Source organism: Pongo abelii, chromosome 6, assembly GCF_028885655.2.
Source record: "Pongo abelii isolate AG06213 chromosome 6, NHGRI_mPonAbe1-v2.0_pri, whole genome shotgun sequence".
Taxonomy (NCBI): domain Eukaryota; kingdom Metazoa; phylum Chordata; class Mammalia; order Primates; family Hominidae; genus Pongo; species Pongo abelii.
Genome location: NC_071991.2, coordinates 146,269,021 through 146,294,192, shown reverse-complemented (window position 1 = coordinate 146,294,192; position 25,172 = coordinate 146,269,021). Strand labels below are relative to the sequence as shown.

Genomic DNA, 25,172 nt, shown 5'->3' with positions numbered 1-25,172 from the left:
TGCATTTGCTGCACTGTTTATAATAGCAAAACACAAACAAACCTGGAAACAACTCACATGTCCACCAACAGGAGAATTCACAACTAAGCAGTAGGACAGTCACACAACAGACCACACAACATGAGCCAACTTCAGCTACACGCTTCAACACAGGTGAATTTCAGGAGTCTTGAGTGAAAAAAAAAAAGGTGACAAAGGAATATATACAGTATATCATTTTTATATCTAAGATTAATTTTAAAGGAACACTTCTACGAAGAGAGAGGTTAGCTGTCCCCGACATGAATGGAAGGCACCATAGTGAACCACACACACTTATCTGCTTAAAACACTGGCTACTGTGGTTTCATTGTACTTACGTTAAAAAAAAAAATACTAGCTAGGGATACATATTTTTATGATTGAAATGATATGATGCCTGGGATTTACTTTAAAATTCTGCAGAGAAAAAAAAAGCTGAGAGACAGGTACACTGCAGTTTCTACTTTCCATAATAAAAAGCTAACAAAAAACTCAGCAAACCTATATAACATAAGTAAAAATAGAAAAGCAAAAGCATTTAGGGTGAGGGGCAGGCAATTAAAATACTGTGGGGTAACAATGGGTTTGGGAAGAAGCGCTCAGGGAGCTTCCACAGTACTGGAAATATTCTATTTCTTAGGGGGGAACAGGTTGGTGGGTATTCACTGCAGTAGTAAGCTTGCTTCTTAACATGGAACATGCTATGTTCTCTTGTGATCTATTTGCTACATACATAAGAAAACAATTTAGCAAGTTAAAGGATACTCTATGCCACTCAGAACTGAGACTGGCAAGTTCAAGCTCAGAAATTCTTGAATTCCATAAGAAATTATTAAATTCTCTTTAAGTTTTAAATGAATGGAATGCCTGAAAAGAAAAGAGGCTAATACAGCCAACCTGAGTTTTAAGTGTACAGCCAAGATTAGGTAAAACTGCCTAGGCAAGAAAACTGAAGCTTTAGGCTATATATACATGTTACAAAAAGCTCTGTTGAGGATTTTAATAATACATTTCTACAGTTTCAAGTTAATAATTTCAGGAGTAAGAAACCAGCAACAAGCCACCAGATCTGTTGTGGCACCTTCTGCTTTGCCCAACCCTCGACAACTCCAAGCTGCTCCTCACTCCAGCTCTTCCTCCTCCTTCCGCTGGATCTTCCAAAGGCCACAGACTCACACGTTCAACACAGAACTCTCTCCCTGCCTTTCTTCCCAACTTAGTTGTCAGAAGCCTCGGCTGCCCAGCTTGGAATCCTAGGAGTTATGAAAGCACCACCCTCTCTTCTAACTGCCCAAACATCTAATCCTATCTATTTTCCTCATGTTGCGTGCAATCTCACTTTTCCTCCCCATTCCCTCTACCAACACTTTCAACTGAGGGTCATGCTTCGCCTCTTGACTGGTCTCTCTCCCTTCAAACTCACTCCCCCTTCTGCATTTCCCATCAGCTTTGATTCCTCTCTATTCTTACCCCTGATGAAAAATCAGTTCTATGAATTCTATCTCCTTCTTATCCTACTTCTCTTTACACTCCCAACTGCCAGAGTCTAGGCATTATTACCTCCCATCTGGCTCACTAACTAAAGGGTCTTCACTGGCCTCGTCCCCTCCAATCCATCCTCCATATTGTGGCCCCACAATTTCTAAAACACAAACAGGCACTCACTCTGTTAACTGAAGGAACTGCAGGGACCTTCTTCTATACGCACGTTTTATTTACCCACACCCATGGCACCTCCAGAATGTCCACTGAGTACAACTGTTCCATGTCAGCTTATTAACTATATAAAGAAAGGAGCTAATATTTACTATAGCTGCTACGCTAGACTCTGTACAACAGCTTTAATGCTTTTGCTGATTTACTCCTCACAGTAAGTATATTCTCTGCATGTACAAGCTACACTTCACAAATGAGGAAGCCCAGGCTCAGAGGTGTTACCCATGCTGTTTCCTTAGAAGGTAGGAGTTTCTCATTCCACCTCCTTAAGAAGTATGCTACCAAGAGTTACTCCTGCATTTGACATTACAACCTGGCTTCAAAAGGAAGCATGCAAAAAGACAGGTGAAAGCTTCATGATATGAATACGTAACGACACATCCAAACTGCTGCCAATGAATAGTTCAGGGAAGAACTAGCGAATTCATGAGCTTGCCTTTTATTTATATTTACATGCCCGAAGCTAGTTAAAGCTCTACTTTGTTGGATCTTCGCTGGTTACTATTTGAATGTTATATTATTCTACAGTTTTTAATCAAGAAAAATTTTTAACTAAAGATGCCAGGACAGGGACTAGCATCTTGTAAATATAGACCAAGAACTTGTGCATTCAGTGTTTGGACATCTACCAAGAAAGATTATCTAATTAGATAAGACTTCATGAGTTCGTTACTGAAATTCAAGGCTTGAAAAATTTGCACTTATTTATAAGATTTATGCTATCCCTTTCTATATAAAACTATGGAAACTCTCAAACAATTAAAATTGACAAGCAGCATAAAAAAATTTCAATTAACAAACACCCTAATAGATGGCTTCCTAGAGACAGTAGCTAAGGTTTTTTTTTGTTTGTTTGTTTGTTTTTTTTTTGAGACGGAGTCTCGCTCTGTCACCCAGGCTGGAGGGCAGTGGCGCAATCTCGGCTCACTGCAAGCTCCACCTCCTGGGTTCACGCCATTCTCCCGCCTCAGCCTCCCGAGTAGCTGGGACTATAGGCGCCCGCCACCGCGCCCGGCTAATTTTTTGTATTTTTAGTAGAGATGGGGTTTCACCATGTTAGCTAGGATGGTCTCGATCTCCTGACCTCGTGATCTGCTCGCCTCGGCCTCCCAAAGTGCTGGGATTAGAGGTGTAAGCCACCGCACCTGGCCGACAGTAACTAAGTTTTACCTCTACTTACTTAAAGCCATTCTAAACCTTCAAGTCCACTGGCTCCAAAGTCAGAGAAATAAAATAAACACATACCCAAATAAGAAATGGGTTCTGTTTCTCAAACAACCAATTCCAAGTCAAATTCTCAAGACTTGAATTTATCACATATGCTTGCATTGCCTTGTTCCTGTTGTTACCCAAAGCTAATAATTAAACATCTGGGGCATTAAAAGACCATGTCCACTCAACATAAATCTGTCACATGCTCCATTATTCTACCAGATATCTACCCCCCAAAAACAAAAAAAATCATACATCCACCCAAAGACTTGTACATGAATGTTCACAGCACTTTATAATAGCCCCAAAGTGGAACAACACAAATGTCCACCAACAGGTGAATGGATAAGCAAAATGTGAGGCACTCATACAATAATGCCAAGTAGTCAGACTATTTGGCAATAAAAAAAAAAAAATCAAGTACTGATGCGGCGTGGATGAACCTCAAAAATATTAACACTAAATGAATGCCAGATGCAAAACACCACGTATCATATGACTATATTTATTACATGAAATGCCCAGAATAGGCAAATCTATAGAGACAAAGTAGGTTAGTAGTTGCCTGGGGTTGGGGGGAGGGTGGGAATGGCAAGTGACGGCAAAGAGACACAAAGGATCTTTTCAGGGTGATGGAAATGTTCTAAAATTGCATTGTAGTGATGGCCACACAACTCTAACTTTACTAAACATCACTGAATTATACATTTTAAATGAGCGAATTTTATAGCATGTGCATTAAATCTCAATAAAGTCGTTAAGAAAAAACAAAGAACAGACTTAAAGCATCTAGCTGTAAATCTTATGGTTCAAATTCAGTTCATTCACAGAAAGGAATGCATCTCTGCAAGACGAACAGGTTCTGTGTACATATGGGTCTCGGTATCAGCACCAAAAGCAGTATTACTGAGTATTCTACCAGAAAGTTAGCTTTAATAAATGCTATGTAAGACATTACCAATAGAGGGGTTTATACTCTTCTGCAACAATATATAAACAGGCGAAAGCACAAATGTCAAAGTTTTGCCTGCAGGTATTGGAAGAGATTCATATGGCATGGATGATTTGCTGCAATATTAAAGATACAGACAAAAATGGCAATACAAGTTAATAGGGGAAAGAAGTCATTTCAGGCTACAAGATCAGGAAGCCTTTACAGAATGTGTGCTTTGAGCGTTTCTCAGAGGATGAGAAGGATTTGAACAGCAGTAGAGGTACAGGGACGCTGATATCCAAGGGAAGACAAGCATGAGGCAGAAAACTGATCACAGGAGCCCGGTGAAAGATTTGGGCAAGTCATGAGAGGTGGCGGCTGGGTCGGTGGGAAGAGGATGCAAGGCCTTTATTCTGTGAGGGTGACAGAGTTATGGAAGGTTTCGGAGAAGACAAGTGACACCGAGATAACGGCTCAACTTAGACCAACAGCAATGGAAAGAGAGAGGCCCAAGACACAGGCAACACAAAGCAGTTATGGTGGTAACTGGTCAGACCGGATGGGGTGACACAGGTAAGAAAGAATTCAGGATGACAAAGGCTCAAATTTATACTTTTGAACTTCCAACAATTTATTTCTGGATTCCAGAACTTGACAGACACTACTTTCAAAATTCAAAACAAGGCCGGGCATGGTAGCCTGTAATCCTAGCACTTTGGAAGGCTGAGGCAGGCAGATCACCTGAGGTCAGGAGTTTGAGACCAGCCTGGCCAACATGGTGAAACCCCACCTCTACTAAAAATATAAAAATTAGCCGGGCGTGGTGGCGCGTGCCTGTAATCCCAGCTACCCAGGAGGCTGAGGCAGAATTGCTGGAACCCTGGAGGTGGAGGCTGCAGTGAGCAGAGATCAGCCCACTGCACTCCAGCCTGGGTGACAGAGCGAGACTCCATCTCAAAAAAAAAAAAAACAAAACAAAAACGAAAAACAAAATTCAAAACAATACAGCTTTTGCTGAAGAAATGTTCCATGGTAAGAATAGGAATTTGCCAGATCTAGTAACATGACAGATGCATTTACCCTTTGACCTAGCAATCCACTTCTAGGAATCTATTCCCAAAACGTACAGCCAAAGCCAAGAGAAGTGGTAACTTCAAGTTTTGTCACTGCAAAAGACTTGAAATCAACCCCAAATCCATCAGTAGGGGACAGGAAGACTAAGTTAGGACAATGGAGCACTGCGCAATGATACAAACTGTTAAGAAAAAAAGAAAGGACCTCCACATACTGACAAGAAAGTAAATTCTTAGCGGACACTTAACTGAAAACAGGCACCTTTTGTGTGTGATGGGAGTAAGTACTAACACGTAAGTGTAGATATATTTTTCTTTTCAAGAAGAAAAATTGGACTGCTAAACTGAACACTAACAAAAATGGTTACCCATGGCGGAAGGAGAAAACAGTGTGGGAGATGGGTGGAAGTGAGACTACAGTGGGTTCCATGGGTGGATTTCAGGGGGCTTCTCAATGTAGATGGGGCAAAAAATTACATCTTTATTTTCACTAACCTCTGATGGAAATTTGACAATTCCTTTGATTACGAATGCAGGCAACAGATGCAGTATTTTTAACAAAGTGTCTAACTTTGTCAGCAAGAACTCATAAAGATTTTCATTATTCCATGCTAGACATGCCAGTATCATTTATGCTCATCAACGCCTTGAAATTATAGTAGTTACATATAAAGTCTATAACTACCGGATCTTAAATAGGAAGATGTCTGCATGTGTTAGCATGTGGAATTCTCAGGAATGGACATGTTTGCTACACTTTTGACACTTTTTATGATTAAAAAAAGCAAAAAAGTTGTACTGTAAAAGCTAGAAGAACATCTTGGAGCCATATGTGGCCTACAGGATCTGAAGCAATTATAGCCTCTGTCCTAGGTAATTATCCGGCAACAATATAATTGTAAATAAATATGAACTCACAAGTACGAAATATCATGGCAGTTCTAGGTCACAGGATGATCATCCAGACATATAAATGTATTTATATGAAATTCTTTATATCACTAAATTGAACACTCAGTTTAAAAATTCTCATGCTGGCAAAACCCCAGGAGTAAAGGGAGTTAGAGAGGAACAACTCTATATAAGAAAGTGAGGATTAACAGAAATAGATAAGTTACGAGAAGAAGCCTGAAACTAGAAAGAAGATGAAGAGCTTAACTTTAGATAAGTTGAATGTGATTTTTTTTTTAAAGGCTGGCAGTTTAAAAATTGTAGCCCAAAGGAAATCACACCTGTAGAAATAAATTTAGTAACTGACAAAAAAGTAAAATTGTTGGCAACAGCGCAAACAAAAACCTTCAAAGTGTGAATAAAGAACTTAATAGAGATGAGGACTAAAACTCTGTGCTCAAAGGACGTGGGCAAACTAGTCCCTTGCCTCCCACCCCTCCCAAAAAAGGAGAGAGAATGCTTGCAAGAGACAGAATATATAAGTAAGAGAACCAGGAGGCCAGAAGGCAAGCCAAAGGAGGCTCATCCATGAAACTTCTAGTTCGACAGTGTTAAGGGTGAAGATAAATCAAGGAAAAGGTCTATTACGAAAAAGTCAACGACTGGTAAGTGCCAGGAGACACGGCCTTCAAGAACATAGCTCCGAACGAGTAGAAAGCGACGAAACCTGGCTGCAGCCAAGTAGAAATGGAAATGACTCGCTTAAAACGATGGTGAGAAGACAATGGTGGACTCTGTCGCTAGCAAAAATCACCAGATACCTGCCTCTCCCAACATCGCTGTCACAAGAGGATCCTCAGGACTGACTCAGAGACCGTGATGACTTATTACCCCATTCACCATGATACAATGATGGGTAGGAGTGAGACATGAATTTTCCTTTTAAATTCTAAAGCCAGTATACAAGCATAATTACAACAAACTTGCAAATGAACAGACATGACAAACATCATGTCTTCCAAAACCACATACCTTATTCAAAAATAAGGTACAACTCGGGAGGCTAAGGCAGGAGGAGGGCTTGGGCCCACGAGTTCCAGGCTGCTGTGGACTGTGATCATGTGACCACATTCCATCCTGAGGGACAGGGCAAGACCCTGTCTCTCACACACAAAACAAACAAACAAACAAAAAACAAAGTACAACCAATGATACTTACAGCAGAAGTCTCACAACAGAACTTCTGTGCGTGTCTCTCAGCTGGAGGTATGTAACCCTGGATTCAAAGTCTGGTGTAAAGACGACCATGTTCTGCCCAGGAGTGATCATGCTTTCCACTGCCCTCTAAAATGAGTCCCTTTGGCAACCTCAACAAGACGACACCCACTCAGATCACCACCAGATGGCAATGAGGAAATACCACACCAATCACTACAGAGAAGACAGACAGACTCCAAACTAGCCAGCACTGCTATTCCGATTCTCTTAGAAGGGACATTGGTTCCTTCTATAAGGCCAATTCTAATTTTGTTCATTCATTTTTAAGTTTTCCTTAAAAAATTAAGCACCAAGGAGGGGGATGGGGAGATACTGGTCAAAGGTGCAAAGTTTCAGTTAGATAGGAGGAATAAGCTCAGGAGATCCAGCACCCAGCATGGTGACTCCAGTTAATAATAATGTACTGTATTTTGAAAACTGAAAATTGCTTAAAAGCAAAACAAAAGAGAAAAAACTGCTTATAGTACATCTTAAAAGTTCTTACCATAAAAAAATGTTAAGTATGTGAGGTGATGGATATAATTAACTTGATTTAATCATTTCATGATGTGCAGCGTACATATATCAAAACATCAGGTTGCATGCTATATGTTTTGTCAATTATACCTTAATAAAGCTGGGAGTGGGAATTAAACACCAAAATACTGACTTCTCAGAATTGCTATAAAGAATAAATTAGTAGAGCCTCAAAGTTTTACTAAATAGATATAGCAGCCTTCTCGTTGTGATCAATCTTTGTCCTTCTAATTATATAAATATACACACATGCAGCCAGGCGTGGTGGCTCACGCCTGTAATCCCAGAACTTTGGGAGGCCGAGGCAGGTGGATCACATGAGGTCAGGAGTTCAAGACCAGCCTGGCCAACATGGTGAAACCCCATCTCTACTAAAAATACAAAAATTTGCCTGGTGTGGTGGCACACACCTGTAGTCACAGCTACTTGGGAGGCTGAAGCAGGAGAATCACTTGAACCCAGGAGGTGGAAGTTGCAATGAGCCGAGATCGCACCACTGCACTCTAGCCTAGGCGACAGAATGAGACTCCATCTCAAAAAATATATATAAAATAAAATACACACACATGCTAATTTAATTCATTCCTTCAAATACACACATTTTATAATTACGAGAATTCTCAGATATCATTACGTAGAAGTACAGAATTTTCTCCTATGAACATCTTAGGAATTAGAAAACAATTTTTTTTCTCTTAGAGTTGATACCTGAATAAGTAATAGAGGAAGGTCCTTTTTAAATCCTAAAAAATCCACACACAAGCACTAAATGCCTTAAATATTGCTCAATTCAGAAATGAATCTTAATTAAGTCAACATCTATATTCTTCCTATTTTACTACATGACTTCCAAGTAAGATGCCACAAGTGTCATTGGTAAAATTTGCTCCGGAAAACCTGAAAACTTACAGAAAATCACAATCACATTATATTTAACAGGTGTTATAAGGACTGCCCAGTTTGTCCAAATAAACTAGTTTTAACTGCTGAGGACTGAATTTCAGTTCTCAGTTTCAGCACAATGCTTTTATTCAATTACCTAGATTAAATCATGCTTACTCAATGGTCTAGATTGGTACTTGCATGTATTTTGTTTCCAAGTATTTGCATTCACTTTAGGACAAGAAAAAACAGTATTACATTTGATCATGATCATCTACACCACAGATGCTTTTCAAACTGAGGGCTGCAATTCATTATTGTGTAGATCATGAAACCAACTTAGTAAAAGGGAACTGGAACTTTTAAAAAATCAAATAGAAAAAAAAGAGCTCATAGAATGTAACAAGGTAACTATTACTCAGTGCATTTTTTTTTTTCCCAGTTATGTCTGTGTGGGTGCTGGGTTATCCCACAAAAAACATTTTACTAAAGAAATAATTCAAGAGGCACTGATTGACAGTACACAGTGACAAATTTCAAACAGCTAATATAGAAATGCGTGGGATGTCTGTGGAACTTCACAGTTCTGGCTCCACAAGTCACTGGCAGTGTGAGCTTGGTGAGATTCCTTAACTTCTGAGCCTGTATTTCATTATCTGTACTAGAGATAATACTGTAGTACCTGTTGTATAAGGTGGCTGTGAGGAATAAGTGAGTTATGAAAAGAAAATGCTTAGCAGAGTCCCTGACACACAGTAAGCATTTGCTACTATTCATGTTAACACTACTATAAAGGGTTTCTAATATCTATGCAATTCCTAAGATAGTATTTAAATGTTAAACCACCCATGCTTATTTTTGAAGTCAAAATGAAGTAAATTAACGTTACGTGAAAACTCCACAATACCTTTGATAACCGATGACACCAGAGGTGGCACTTCTCTAAAATTCCCACCAAAATGTAACTTTCAGCACAGGGTGGAGAAATCCTTTGTATCGGGACAGACCTGGGGATCCAGCCTAAGCTGTGACAGAGTTAAATTTTCCTTGAAATATCACTCTACCTTAAAATTCACATGCATCTTTCATTCTACCATGAAATACATGTTTAACGGAATACTTTAAAACACCAGCTTCACAGGACTTCCTAGCTCTCTTGCTAGTGAATGAATGGGATGCTGTTGTATGAAACCCACTGACTTTGGAAAAGCCACTACTGAAGAGCTTTCACTGCACATCAGCATCCAAAAAGTTTCTGTCTTGGCACCACTGTATTTTCAGAACCCAGCTTAACACAAATACAAAGATACAAACAGCAAGCCATTCTGCCCTCCTTTTAGAGGGCCTGTGGAAGTGGTGCTCCAGGGAAACATCCTCAGGCCACTAAGCGTGGAAGGCCAGATGTGCACCTCCTGGTGGGTCTCTCCCTCTCCCAGTGAGGCGTGCACATGAGGTCCACTTCCGTAAAGGATGCCCTTAGTCAACCACAAACGCTATTAACTCCCATTTAGATGAACAATCTCAACTCACAGTTCCCACAATCCTCTTCAACTAATTTCCAAATTTCCCTCATGCGTGGTGAACCGTTTGCCTTGCAGTTGAGTGTGGGGCCTTGAATAAGTATCTGCTCAGTAAGCAGATTTTGGAAACTAGTGTATCACTAAGTGAACATGAATCTACTCATCAATAAGACACCCCTTTTCATTATTTTTCTTTCCACTAAGATAACTGAACCCTGACTCGAAAATTCTGATCAGCAATTTTCCCTAGCTGAGCAAACTTTCAAATAGACTTCCTGTTTCACTACAAACTGGTTCAAAAGGAGAAACGGCACTACCATGCTCTTTATTTGATTTAAGGCTTTTATGTTTTTTGTTTTAAAGACAATTTACCACTTTAACTGCTCTCCTGAAGGAACTGGGCACAGTTAAGCAACACCTCTTTCCGGTAAGATGCTCCTGACACATGTCCCCCGTGGTCCCTGAACCACTCAAGGCTCACAGTGAGTGATGTCACCCACCGCACCTGTGGTTCCACCTGTCAGATTTGCACTCCCATTCTCTGCACATATGTTCAATGCTGCATTTGCTGAAAAGTATCTTGCTGAAAATTTCCTTACTAGCTATTACAACATCAAGTACTAAGAACTTTTTAGGATTTTCCGAAATTATGGACACTGGGGAGACAGTATGAGGAGAAACATATATGCACAGAAGTGTACATTTAAATCAGCCAAGAATAAATAATTTGGAAAAACAGTTTCTCAATCATTTGAGTATGTCTTCTGAGCTCACAGAAATCTGCAACTCGATGACAACCTTCAATAAGAGGCAGGGTTCTCTTGGGAAGGGGACTTTTTAAATTTTGCTTCCCACTCTGTCTCAAAACAATCTGGCCATACCTATAATAAAGGAGAAAATGTGAACTGGGCACGATGGCTCCTGCCTGTAATCTCGGTACTTTGGGAGGCCGAGGCGGGCAGATCACCTGAGGTCAGGAGTTCGAGACCAGCCTGACCAACATGGTGAAACCCATCTCTACTAAAAATACAAAAAAAAAAATTAGCCAGGTATGGTGGTGGGCACCTTTAATCCCAGCTACTCGGGAGGCTGACGCAGGAGAATTGCTTGAAAACCAACCGGAAGGCGGGGGTTGCAGTGAGCTGAGATCGCGCCATTGCACTCCAGCCTAGGAGACAACAGCGAAACCCCATCCAAAAAAAAAAAAGGAGAAAATGTGGTAAAACCTGTAGCATCAGCTTCGCTTATGATTCCGAAACAGCAGTAAGCCTCTAGACATTTACATTTGCTTGTATTTTTTCTGAGACGGAGTCTCACTCTGTCCGCCCAGGCTGGAGTGCAGTGGTGTGATCTCGGCTCGCCACAACCTCCGCCTCCCGGGTTCAAGCGATTCTCCTGCCTCAGCCTCCTGAGTAGCTGGGATTACAGGCATGCGCCACCATGCCTGGCTAATTTTGTATTTTTAGTAGAGACGGGGTTTCTACATGTTGGTCAGGCTGGTCTCAAACTCCTGACCTCAGGTGATCCACTCGCTTTGGCCTCCCAAAGTGCTGGGATTACTGGCGTGAGCCACCGCGCCCGGCCCGCTGGTATTTTTTATAGTAATGCCCCTAGTCAAGATGCACCTTTCTTTGTAGTTACACAATTTTCTAGTCAATTTCCCTCATGGTCTGTACAATTTGTATTTATTTGTCACCTAAAGAGTGGTGGGTTTTGGAGGTTATTGCTAAGGGGCAAAGACATAAAAGCATCAACAATAACTTAAACCCATATTTTACTTATTTATTTTTGACACAGGGTTTCACTCTGTCACTCAGGCTGGAGTGAAATGGCGCCATCTCGGCTCACTGCAACATCTCCCTCCCTCTAGGGCTCAAGCGATCCTCCCACCTCAGCCTCCCAAGTAGCTGGGACCACAGGTGTGAGCCACCACACCCGGCTAATCTTTTCATTTTTTGTACAGATGGGGTTTCGCCACATTGCCCAGGCTGGTCTCGAACTCGTAAGCTCAAGCGATTCGGCCACCTCGGCCTTCTAACAGTTCAAATTACAGACGTGAGCCACCACACCTGGCAAAACCCATACCTTAAGCAGGCATAAAGAACATCCTGCATGTTAAGATTGCTACTGATTTCTGTCACCACTCTAGCTGTGGCTGGGACAATACCATAGTCCTCACTGCCCAGCCTAAGTTTCGTGTGGAAAGTCTCAACAATAGTCTGTCCATATTTTTTATTTCATACAATTTACATTAAGTTGTGTATTTTCTCAAGCAAGCTTTTTAAGCTTATACTTCAAGTAGCTTATTTTGAAAACCATAAATCCATGTTCCCAGTTGAAAACACAGTTAATATTTTTAAAAAGGTAAAGAACTAATGCTAACATCACAAAATCCAGATTTTTTCCCCATAGTTTTGTTATTGTCAAGAACTCATATATAATAAACTTACTTTAGAGGACTTGAACCTCACAAACTTCATTCAATTTTCTAAAATAAAATGTATACATCAAAACTGCAAATAAATAAACTTCTGAAAAATATAAATACAATGGAATAAAGAGATGCACACTTTAGGACTATTTTTCTTTTTGCCAAATCACACACACAAAGCACAGAGTATGTATGCGCATATACGCAGTTTGGCCTGTACTCAATTGTCAGTAAAACAAATCCTCCTCTGCATTTTTGGTGGGGAAAGTACTCTTTTTAACGTGAAACTGTAGTTTCATTCACTGCCGCCAAGAGAGGCATCAGAATGCTTTTTAGAATAACTTTTCCTATAACTATTAAGGGAATCACTATCCTAGTTACACATACACGCTCACCTATATGTTTACCATAAAGAGCTATGTGGATACTCATCTTCCACAATATCCATATTTTTGAAACAAAACTTTAGTGCAATATATGGTTTGCTGGTTATAATCAGTGAATTATTTAATCAGTTTTCCACAAGTTAGCCTTATCAATAGAAAAATTCCAACATTTATAATTTATTATGGCAAAACCTCAAAGTTAACAGAACTTCCACAAACTGGTTGCTTTGTTGAAATTTTGCTAAATGTTGTTATTAGAAATCACATTCCCAGTTTGAAGAGCTGAGATAGAGACAAATACCCAGAACCAACATCCAGCTACTTTCAAGTGAGAATTGCAGCAGAGCCAGTCTTTTTAAAAAGCATGTTAGCATGATACACATAGCTAGATTTTCAGGATTTTTTTTAAGCTTATGAAGATGAGATAGGATGGTTGTGGCAAAGCGCTGACAAAGACGAAGAGCAGAGCTCACTCTATCAAATGCTAGCAGCCCAATACCTGCCCTGGAGAGCCTCTGTAATCAAGGAAGCCAGGCAAGTTCTGAACGAAGCACGCACTGCATCGCCAGGCGTGAGGGCAGAATGAAGCTGGTGATGGCAGGGCCAAAGAGGAAGGTATAAATACAGAGCGTTATAGGGGAGGAACTAGTAAGATTTGGTAGATCGTTGAATATGGACAAACAAAAGAAATAAAGTCTGAAATCTGTGTCTCTGACATAACGCTAGAAATAGAGATGTCGGATATGGTCTAGGGAGCAAAAAAGAGATCGGTTTGGGGCAAGCCAAGTTGGAAGGGCAGGTTAGTCAAATGGAAAAGCCCTGAAGGCTATTAGCAGGACTGGAAGGCTCTCAGCTGAAGTTGCTGAGAATTGCTTAACCTGAAAAAACTGAGAAACCACAAAGCAAAAAAGACTAGAAGAGAGGATCAAGTTAAGCTATCTCCTGAATGCTCATGAAGAGTTACAAAAGACAAGATGAACTGGAACAGCAAGTATTCTGCATAGAACCCTAACCTCAGGCGGTCACCCAAGAAAAAAGACAGGTAACCTGGTCCACAAGTCTGGGAAATGGGCAATGTGGCCCCTACTCAGAAGGGGACACTGAAGAACAGACCTGGTGATGCTTCCTAAACTCCTCTAACGCAAGACATCCTGAGAACAGCGTTCACCCTCTGGAAACCATGAATTAGAAATGCAAGAGAACCAATCTAATGAATCAAGTACAAATCTAAGAGTGCCTTCAAGAGAAGTATTGAGATGCTTTTAAAACTCAGGAAGTTTTAGATTTTTAAAGAAAAAATGTGAAACAACTTTGTAGTTAAACCATTATTTTACAGGTTTAAAAAGTGTTCTCCATGGACACTGGGAAGGGAACAACACTCACTGGGGCCTGTTGGGGAAGGTGGGACCAGCACCAGGGAAAACAGCTAATGTATGCTGGGCTTAATACCTAGGTGATGGGTTGATCGGTACAGCAAACCACCATGGCACACGTTTACCTATGTAACAAACCTGCACAGCTGCACATGTACCCTGGAACTTAAAAAAAAAAATTATTTAACAAAATAAAAAGTGTTCTCAACATATGACACCACCAATAACATGTAAATGACATAGGCTTTGATTGTGTTGTCTCCCATATGCCTTAAAATTTTTTAAATATAATTCCTCTGATAGTATTTAGGATTTAAACAAGGACTAGGGTGAAGCAAAAATTATTTCTAGACACTAAACTTATAACCATACTCATTAGGATCCTGGCCTCTATGGCACTTCCCACACTGTGCTACAAAGAACCATGAATATTTCCAGGTGCTCGTTCCAAGAGAAAAAAATGAACACATCAATTCACTCCATATCAAATCTCTACTGTAAGGACCTAATTTTCCACATTCTATGATTTTAAAATCAGTACGTGTTCTACAAAACATGTTAATACGGTAGGGGAGTTTTCTTCCTTCAAAGGTAATTTCTTATTAAATTAGGAGTGTACTTTTTAATATATATGAATGTATGTATATATACATACCCTATAAGATAGATCTCCCTGTAACAGCAGCAAAACAAATTAAGATTTTAAAGGCCCTTCAATATGCCACCTGGCATTTCCTACATTTATTCACAGATCTTCCCTCCTATTCCCATACCTTACATATCACAGAACACAGATAGCCAAATATTGGTCTAAATAAAAATCCTGAAAATGCAGTAAAACAAGTGGAGTGGTAAGGCAGAGCTCCATTATAAAAATAACAGTGACCAAAACAAACAAAACCTTCATAATGTCAAGAGAGAACACATACGTTTCACCTGTGAAGCCCCAGCTAAACTGCAGACATTAAACACCCATCCCGCCCCCGACCGCCCCCCAACACACACACCTTGTGTAAGGCAAAGTCCCCTATACATAGAACATGTGACAAAAGGCACTACTGAAGAGCCAATTCCAGTATGTGTCTTCAGCATCCTAACCCTTCTTCCCTTTGTGTGTTTTGGGTCCCTTGTTGGTAGGACCTACTCTACACAGGTGCCCAAGCAGCCTTTCATCAACACATCAAATAGGAGACCCTCTCATTTCAGTAGTCTCTACTTGATGATTGATGTAATATATTCCCATGCTGTGTGTCAAAGTCCACCCTCAACCAGGACTGCATTAGACAGCCTTCTGTCCCATGTGAGGTATCTGCAAGCAGCAGAAAGCTGAGGGCAAGCAGCTAGGGAGTCACAAAGCAAGCTCGGCACGGTCTTTGGCTCATACCAAGCCCTGAACACAAACTGAGTATCCCTTATCTGAAATGCTTGGGTCCAGAAGTCTTTTGAATTGCAGACTGTTTCATATTTTGGAATATTTGAGGTACCTTGGGGATGGGATCCAAATCTAAACGGGGAATTCAGATGTTTCATATACACCTTATACACACAGCCTGAAGGTAATTTTATTTTCCCCTTGGGGACACTGAATAAACTGTTGGGCACCTGCATGTTGACCGTGGCCCATCACATGAGGTGGGGGTGAAATGATCCACTTGTCACACCATGTTGGTAACTAAGGAAGTTTTAGATTTTGGAGGATTTAGAATTTTCAAATTAGGGATGCTCAACCTAGACTAAGGGTTACTATTGCATGTAAGATAAAATGGCAAGTAAGCCTTTTGAAGACTTTAAATATTTAAGATGAGAGAAGTCAGAAGAATCAGTCTGGAATTTTCCTTCTCCACCATCCCCCACACCAAAGTCTCCAAGTTCCTACAGATAAGCTTGAAGTTTGGGGAGGGGGAAATGGCTCTATTCCCTGAATTCCACTTGAGATCAAAGAGTCTGGTTTATTGACATCATCTAGGGTTCCAAACCTTTCCCTCCAGTCTCACCAAAGCCTCCTTCCTGCCTTGAGAAAAGGAGGTCTGAGCTGTCTGCCTTTTTCCCCCGTTCTGACTTTCGGATGCCTATTAGGCACACATAACTATTTTAGTTAGCATTTAATTAATTTCGACATAGCAAAGGCGCCCCCTCCCAGCATGAGGTGACACGTTTCTGTGCAACTATTTTCTCATAATTACAACAGTATTTCTCATTTGTACTATTTAGCATACATTTCTTAAATAATTGATAGTAGCCTCTGAATTTTCCAAGCTACTGCAGAAACTGGATCAAAATACTTTTTCTAACTTTTAGCAAATTCTTATCTTAAGCATAATGACATTAAGTTTAAACATTAATTTAAAACACATCTACTATCACTAGGAATTGTGAACTAAGCAAAAAAAGAAAGTTCACACTATTACGAAAAAAAAGAAACTTCCACACTGAAGACAATTCATTAGTACCTAATCTAGGTACTAATAAACCATCAAAACATCAATCAGTTTCATGATATTAGGACAGTTTCGTGGAGGGCATTAAATGAGGGGACTAAAGTATTTGAAGGATTAAGATACGGGGAAATAAATGAGAAGAAGATTAGTCCAGCAAAGGAGAACCTGACCGCTGGAAATACAGCCCAACAAAAGTCAGATATTTAACCCTGTGCATCAACACACCTGGAAAGGGGCTGCCAGTATGGCAAACACTAAGTGATTTCAGCATTAAACTAAGCAGAAATGTCTTCCTTGCAAGTAGCTCCCCTGCTTCTCCTGTTTTGGGATTTCTTGATATTATAAATTAATCCACTGTATTATAAATATATGTGCACTGTAGAAAGTTGGAGGAAAATAAAAAAAACTAAAAATAACCTACTGCTAAGAGAAACTAAAAATAACTCCACCGCTCAGAGATAATCAATGTTAACATTTTGGTTTTCATCTTTAAAAAAAATGCATATACTCACACACCAAAATAAAGTTTAGCTATTACTTACATATGTTGTTTTATGTTGCATTTTATCATTAATACTAACTAAATATTCATTAAATATAGTATTATGGAAGTTAAAGATTGATCTAAATGCTGAAATAATCATCCTTAACAACAGCAAAAAACCCAAAACAAATGCTTAAGAGGGTATTAGTTAAATAACAGCATACCCTGGACAGAATATTAATCTATTAGTCTTTTTTTTGTATTTTCTTAGACTAAATTCTTAGAAATGGAATAGCTATTTCAAAGCACATACATATTTTACAAGCTTTTGTTACATACTTTGCTCTCAAAAAATCATATTAAATTACACTCTTTCTAGCAAGGTATGAGTGAGCTCACTTCTCCATACCTTCACCATAAGTAGTTTATTTTTTAATCTACGCCAATTAAAAAAAAACAACAGTATCTCACTGATTTGCATTTCTGGGAGTACTGCTAGTAAAGCTGAAAGTTTTTTCATGTTTCCTGCTCCTCTTTTTATAAATTACCAGTTTGCCCATTTTTTTCCACGGGGGCGGGGGGGGCCTCTTTTGTTGGTGGTGTTCACATGCCCGCTTTTTACAGTAAGGAAAGTAAATTTGCTTGTAAGTTACAATATTTTTCTGTTTGCCAGTCACCTTTTAATTCTGTTTATGGAATTTTAACACAGAGAAGTTTTATTATTCTAAAGTACTCAAATCTTTCCCTTTACAGTTCCTGTGCTTGGTGTCATATCTAGGTCTTCCCCATCTTGAGATCACCATGCTGTTATTTTTTGGTTCTTAAATTTTTTCTTAAAAAATATTTTAAAAGCACCCAAGTTTACCCCCCTAAAATGACAGCCATTTTTACTACTTTAAATATCCTCACGGCCGGGCGCAGTGGCTCACGCCTGTAATCCCAGCACTTCGGGAGGCTGAGGCAGGTGAATCATGAGGTTAGGAGTTTGAGACCAGCCTGGCCAACATGGTGAAACCTCGTCCCTACTAAAAATACAAAAAATTAGCTGGGCGTAGTGGCAGGCACCTGTAATCCCAGCTACTCGGGAGGCTGAGGCAGGAGAAGCGCTTGAACCCAGGACACGGAGGTTGCAGTTAGCCGAGATCACGCCACTGCACTCCAGTGGGGGCGACAGAGTGAGACTCTGTCTCAGAAAAAAAAAAAAAAAAAAAGGAAAACCTTCACTAGTACATATATACTTCATACATATTTTAAATGGCTGCACCCATTTTATACAATCTATTTTCCGAAGTATTTTCTGACACAGACCTTTAAAAAAATTGTGGCTTGTTATATTTGAACAGTCTTGAATGGTTTTACAAATTTTTGCAAGGCCAATGAGTCATAACATCACACCCAATTTAACAATAGCCCCAAAGTTCCAGAACTGTTCGTGTCTATGCTATCAGTGCCCAACTACTCTCCCACAATGTTACTAAAAGACCAGGAAGAATAAGCTCATTCTTGGTAGTGGATCACAGTTCTGCATAATGAATTCTGCCATAATGATCAGATATCAGTCCTTAAAGCATTTTCATTTTAATCTCTTCTAGTCTTCTTCCATCTTCACATAAACTAGTCAAACACTCAGGGAACATCTGGTTAAAAGCCTGAGCTCTGGAGTTATCCTGTCCCATTTAACTCGGGCTTAACTACCTTCCTAGCCCTTACCTGCACCACTCAAAGTCTCAGCTCCTTCACCTATATTCTGTAAAGTGGGTTAAACCATAGTACTCACACTTCAGAGGGCACTGTAAAGATTTCCAGTGGAAGGATGTATGTGAATGTTGACACATGCAGTATGCTAGGCACTGGGGACAGATGCATATCACAGTGTCCCTGTCCCAAAGGAGGTCAGTTTGGTGAGAGAAACCAAGTACAATCAAAAAGTTAAATACTGTGATAGTGACATAGGCAGGACAACATGGGAACCCAGAGAAGGCTCCTAACCCAGACCAGGACATCAGGGCCAACTTTCCAGAGATGGTGATGTGGGAGCCGTCAGGTGATAGAAAACGCAGAGTCAGATCCAGAATGGAACTGCAATAGCGCTCAAGCATGGAGTGAACACTAGGAAAGGCAGACTAGTGCTTACTTGGTCCAAGTTTCCCAAGGGAAAAAATTTAACTATCAAACTTAGGTTTCACAACTCTGCTTTTCAAACATGAATACAATACTTAATGTTCTTTAAGACCGTTTTTCCAAACTCCTGTTAATGTTAAAAGCTGTCGCATTCCCATGGAATCCACATACTTTCGGGGCCTAAGGAAATCAACAGTGTCAATTAAAAACCACCTCATTTTACAAATGAGGAAATATATGCCCTGCAAAGGTAAGCCTGAACTAGACTCCATGTCTTCTCTCCCAAGCAAGATGTTCTATACCTAAGCAAAAATAAATGACTTAAATCTCTCTCTCTCTCACAGAATTTTTAGAAATGAAACACCTCCATGAGTGAATAAAAAACTTAAGTCATTAAATGTTATAATAATTCTGTTTATAGTGTGTTTACTAAATCTTCATATTATAAACAGGAAACTTCCTATAAACAGGAAATTATGTCCTCAGTAGTAAACATAAGGCTTTTATCCAAATTGGATCTATTTTTCATTTAATGCTCATTTCTTCATTTGGAAGCAAAACAAACACACTGATAAACTACCAAATGTTTTTAAAAAGCAAGGCAACTTTAGAATTGGCCCTTAAAATGGTTAACACGCTTTTCTCCAGACATACCTAAAAGACAAGTTCATAATGAAGCTGACAGTCCCCCAAAGACATTTTATTCCAGAATGACTCAAGGTCACTAGCTTTAGGACCTACGGAGGGCTGAAACAGCAAAACAAACAAAAAACCAAGTTCCTAAGTTTTTAAGGCCCTAATATTTTTAATTTGAAGAATGGCAAGTAACAACTCCTCAATTTAAAGTACATTCATTTTAATTTTCCATGCTGAAAGACAGACACAACGCCTCTGGGTATACTGGGAATGACATTCTGATGAATGGCCCTCAGAGACCCAGGGATGGTTCCTCCCACAGCAACTTCCTATCCCACTCCAGCAGAACCATGGGGCTTGCCTCATCTACAAGGAGGAGCCTTAACTACCAAACTGCTTCATTTCAAAGGCAAGGCTGGATACTCTACCTGGGGGGAAAAACCTGATCGTGTTTCCAAAAAAACACCAAACACAAAAAGTAAAAAAATCCACACCTTAAAACTAGTTTTAAGGGGGAAAAAAGTTAAAGTTTCACAACCTGTTTTTTTCGCACTTTCCCGGACTTCCATAGGTATAGAAAACCTGGGCATTTTTGTTAGGGCCCTGTACTAGATACTGGGGTGTTTCGGGGAGAAGGGAAGTGAAGAGGGAAGGGGGAATAGAAAAGGAGGGATGAGAGAGACGATCAATTTTACTCGAGAAGTGTATAATAAAGCTTGCATTCTTAACCGGCTTAAGCGCAACGACTGTGTTTTCTGCAGCCAAAAATCAAGGCATGTTTTCAAACGTTAAGTTAGAATTATTCCAGAAAACTCATGCATTAAAAAAAAAGCAACTGAGGCACCACCACAACCAAGTTCTGTTACTCTGGGGACGCAAAAACAAATAAGGAATATCCCCTGCTCTGGAGGAATTCACAATCGGAAATGTATGGAAAATAAGGCTGTAATGTAGTTAATTACAGCTAGAAGATAACATTCAGTAAGTGGCAAGAGTCTAATGAACTGTAATATCTAAGGAAACCATGCAGAATCAGCTCAGGCATGCGTGTCTGTCTTCTGATGTGGTACACACATTAGGAGTGGGGGGTGGGGCTGCCTATAAGGACCTGAGCATGTGGCTCTCAGGGAGGGAGGCTTTTATAAATTGGTGAAAAACCCTCGCATATCTAAAGTTGGTTTGTTTTTTGACAAAATCGTTTTCAAAAGATGAAGCCAATGAGAAAAAAATTTAACATATTTAGAAAGCAATTCAGCCATCCCTCTCAAGCTTAAGGAACAAACACTCTCCTGAAACCTCCAAAAATGGGCATAATAGAGTTAAAGCGAGCCAGTCTTGTGTTTGCATGCTTTGGAATTTGAAATGCAACGCAACTATTTCGACTCACCATGGAAAACAACAAATAGAACCTTCAAGTAAAACATTTTTCAATGTCCAAAAACAAACCTTCTTTAAACAAAGAAAAATCTCATCTCCAAATATTTTTTTCAAACAGAATGACTGGTTTTACATTTTAAACATCATTACATATTTTACTACATAATACACTCTCCAGGATTTCAGAAAATCGGGTACTGAAGTGTTAAACTTAAAACTGCACACACTTCTGCGAGGCGTTAAGCTATGCTTAGGTCCTAGAAGCTCATGGCTTGAAGTAAAAAAGGAATCTAGTTCCTCTTCTGCCGCTTCGTTAAGTGCATTCCAAAAAGTGTGATCGTTTACTCCACTCAGAACTTTTGACGATTTTAATGCTACTACCGGAAAGAGCAATTACACGGAGCAAATAAATACTTAAGTAGACTGCAATTCAGTATTTGCGCACTTACCACTAACCCCTACTACGAACCAGAAGCAACCAAGAGTGACCCAATCGGAAAAGAGAATCCTCTTTTTGGCAAAGCCAGCAAGGGAGAAAACCCTAACTTTGGGGATTCATTTCAAGGAATGTCTACAAGCATTCCTCTCTTTCTTATCTTATGTCTGCGCTACACAATACTGCACGGGTGGCAGAAACAGGGGTCTTTCAGATCTTGGGGGGAAAAAAGCGCACGACCCCCAAGTCTGGGGACCCCAAGTCCCAGTAGCCTGGCGGGCGCACGGCTACCCTCAGGGTCAGGGCGCGCGCTCCCGTTGGGGCCGGGGGCGCGCCGAGGCCGCAGCGCAGGGCCCGGCCGGACTAGCGAATGCTAGGCGGGCGCCGGGGGGCTCTGTCCGGTTCGGCCGCCGGGCTAGCATCCCTGCGCGCATGCCCTGGCCCGCTCTCCCAGGAGAACGGGGCAAAAGGGCGACTGTTACCCAATAATAGCGCCCTGCACGTTCGCAACAATGCAGGCGGGGAACCCGAGAGCAGGCAGGGAACCGGAAAGCGACAGAGCCCGGCTCCGCGGCTGCTCCTGCGCGTGAGCCCAGAGCTCACAGGAGAGCACGCGTCGGCCGGAAAGCAGCGCCGGGAAGAAGCGTGGGCGCGAAAGGGCAAGGGCACGGGTCCCGGCGTCCCGCGGAGGTCGCCTCACCAGGCGAGGCGCGGACGCCCCAGCCGCCCCGGGCCACAGGTCGGCCCACCCTCCGAGAACCCAGCCCGGTCGCGGCGGGGAAAGGGGCCGGCGCCACCAGGCCGCCGCCTCCAGGCGCGATGAATCGGGCTTTTTCCCAGTGCGTAGTCCAGGCCCGGCCGCCCCGGCCCGTCCGGGGTGACTCAGGGCCCGGCCCCGCTCGCTCTTCTGCCACCTTCGGCGTCCTCCGCCCACGAGTCCCCCGGCCCAGCCGCCATTCTGCCCGGCCGCGTTTCGGCGGCTCAGGCCTCGACAGGAGCCTGGGCTTGGCCGCCGCGGCCCGAGTCACTGCGACACCGCGGCTCGGGGCCGGGCCTGCGCCGCCGCCGCCACCTCCTCTCGGCCCCGGCGGCTGCCGACACTCACCCGCATCTCTGTGGTGCCCCAAAGGCTTCCGCGACGCCTCCGCCTGGTCCCTGGGCCTGGGCCCCGGAGAAAGCCCCGTCCCGCCAAGGTCTGGCTGCGTCCCTCAGCCACCGGGGCTGCCCCGCCTGGAGCTGCGTGCGACACGGCGCCCGCCTCCTCCTCCTCCCCTGCCTGCCCGGCCCTCCTCCTCCCGCCGCCGCCTGCACCACGCAACCTCCGCCCTCTCGCCTTCCCTCCGCGGCTCCCCGCCCTCTCGGCCTCACCGGCTCCGGCGACCGCGGGGGAGAAGCTGTTGGGGGAGGGCCGGAACGCACCGCCATCGGCGTCCGGGGCGGGGGAGCCGGGAAACCGTCGTCGCCATCGCCCCGCCAGCCCGAGGCGCGGGAGGGGCCCGGAAAGCTCCCGCCCGCCCTCCGCTGCCGGCGGCCCCGGGGACGCCCCTTCCGCGGCCGAGGCCCCCGCTCGCGTGGGGAGCTTCTACCTGCGAGCCCGCGGCCCCTGCCCCGGACACCCGACATCCCCGACCAGGCGCGCCGGATTCTCTGCCAGGTTTTACAGCCTCCCTCGCCTTGGGACCGCCGCGGAGGACCCGTTCCCGCCACTTCGGACCTCGCGAGCGGGGCTGAGCTGCTTGGGTCGGGGACACCACCAGCCTCTGGAGAAACGGCCCGAAGCACCCCGAAGAAGAGGGGGTCCCAGTCCCCTGCCCTTCCCCTGTGCGCACCCCCACCCCCAGCTTGCCTGGAACCTGATTCCCCACCTTTGTCGACCGGGACAGGGACTGGGGGATGCACCCCAGATCAGAAAGTCAGAGGTGGCCAGGTGGCCTTCCGAATCGGCGCAGACTTCCGAGGAACCTTCAGCCAATTCTCGACCCCCTTAACACCTGCAAGGCCTTAGGAATCGGCTCCAGAAAGCTCGAGCTTATCTGCGTGTTCCTTTTTAAAAATCACTTCTAAGATAAAACCTCACTAGGCTTTCCCCTTCAGACTTTCACTTACTCCTGTTTGGCATTTTGACATTCACTCTACCCTTCGTCTTTGTAAGGACAAATGAAGACTTAGAAGGCTTTGATGACACGTACGGATGGCATGAGTCGTGATATAAAATAGTATTGTTTTCACGTGTACTTCGAAGTCATCTCATTTGAAATTAACTGTCATAATTGACTATTTGGAATATTCAAGCTAAATACTACCCGCTGCTGTGGTGACGGGAGGTGGAGGAAGCGTGGTGGAACCCCCACACCTAGTGAGGGGTGGCTGATTAATACCACGGCTCACAACAGAGCGGCTCATTCCATGAACAACCCCGGGGGGATTTCGAATTCTGTCATCTGGGCAAAAGACGTGATGAGTGTAACTTCCTGTTTTCTCCAAACTAAAACACTACGCAGATTCCTGTACCACTCTGGGACAGAAATCCTCAGCCAGAGCAGAGGCCGTCCCCAGAGTCCACACTGTTTCGTGCATAACGTGCGTTTATCTCAGAAGAAATATCCCACTGGTCTGTGTGATCCCTCTATTGAAATGTGGTCTTTTATCTACATCTAAGTATCTCTAGAAGTAATGGGTTTGTATGTATTTGTCACTCAGATATGTAATCCCTTAATTTGTGCGGGGTGTTGGGGTGTGAAAAATTCTTGGTTTATATCCTACACTTTTAAATAACCTCGTCAAAACTTAGATGTATTTAACACCTTTTTTTGTGAGCACATGGTAAGGTTGGAAGTAAAAATGGAAGGTTTATCCCTGTGGCCCATGTGTTCCAGTGTACCTATGTGGGTTTTTAAAAAAAAGTCCCAATTTCTTCCTTTTACTGGAAGCTGCGTTTTTTACACAACAACTTACCTTCCTATTCCCTAACCAGTCTTCTCCAATCTTACCATTCAATATAGCCTCCTTTTCTGTGACTTCCTCCAGATGAATAGAAGGGCTGAGTGGGTCAACCTTCCCTGTATTGTTTGTTTCCTCCACCCTCTCTTTTGCCTTAATAGCAGTATTTGGTCCACCCACACCACTCTCCCTCTTCTCACTGCCTCCATTCCTGGTTCTTAACTCTTCTATTCTTTACTCTCCACCTGCCTACACGATCATTCTTAGCAGCAAATTTATTCCATCGACTTTTATGTCCACTTAACATCCAGATTGCATTTACTTTGCGCAGATAACCTTGCCTCCTACCTCACAGGTCAAGGCCACCTGCTGCTCTCTTTCTACTTTAAAACATCCTTCCTCCATCTTTCTCCCCCAACTCAGCAAAATTGATGTCCCTCTTGGATGACCCAAAGTTTGGAGGGATAAGTAATTTGATAGATGTCAGAATCAAAGTTCAAAACAGTC

The 25,172-nt window shown here is 42.4% G+C and overlaps 1 protein-coding gene across 5 annotated transcripts in view; it reads right to left on the bottom strand.

Annotated features, from left to right (window-relative positions):
- CUL1 (cullin 1) overlaps positions 1-23,676 on the bottom strand; it is a 102,243-nt gene extending 78,567 nt beyond the window's left edge. The window contains exon 1 of one of the 5 annotated variants that reach the window (XM_054559108.2): positions 23,591-23,676. The gene's annotated coding sequence lies outside the window, so the exon portion shown is untranslated. 5 annotated transcript variants of the gene reach the window in all.
- Positions 23,677-25,172: the final 1,496 nt, after the last annotated feature.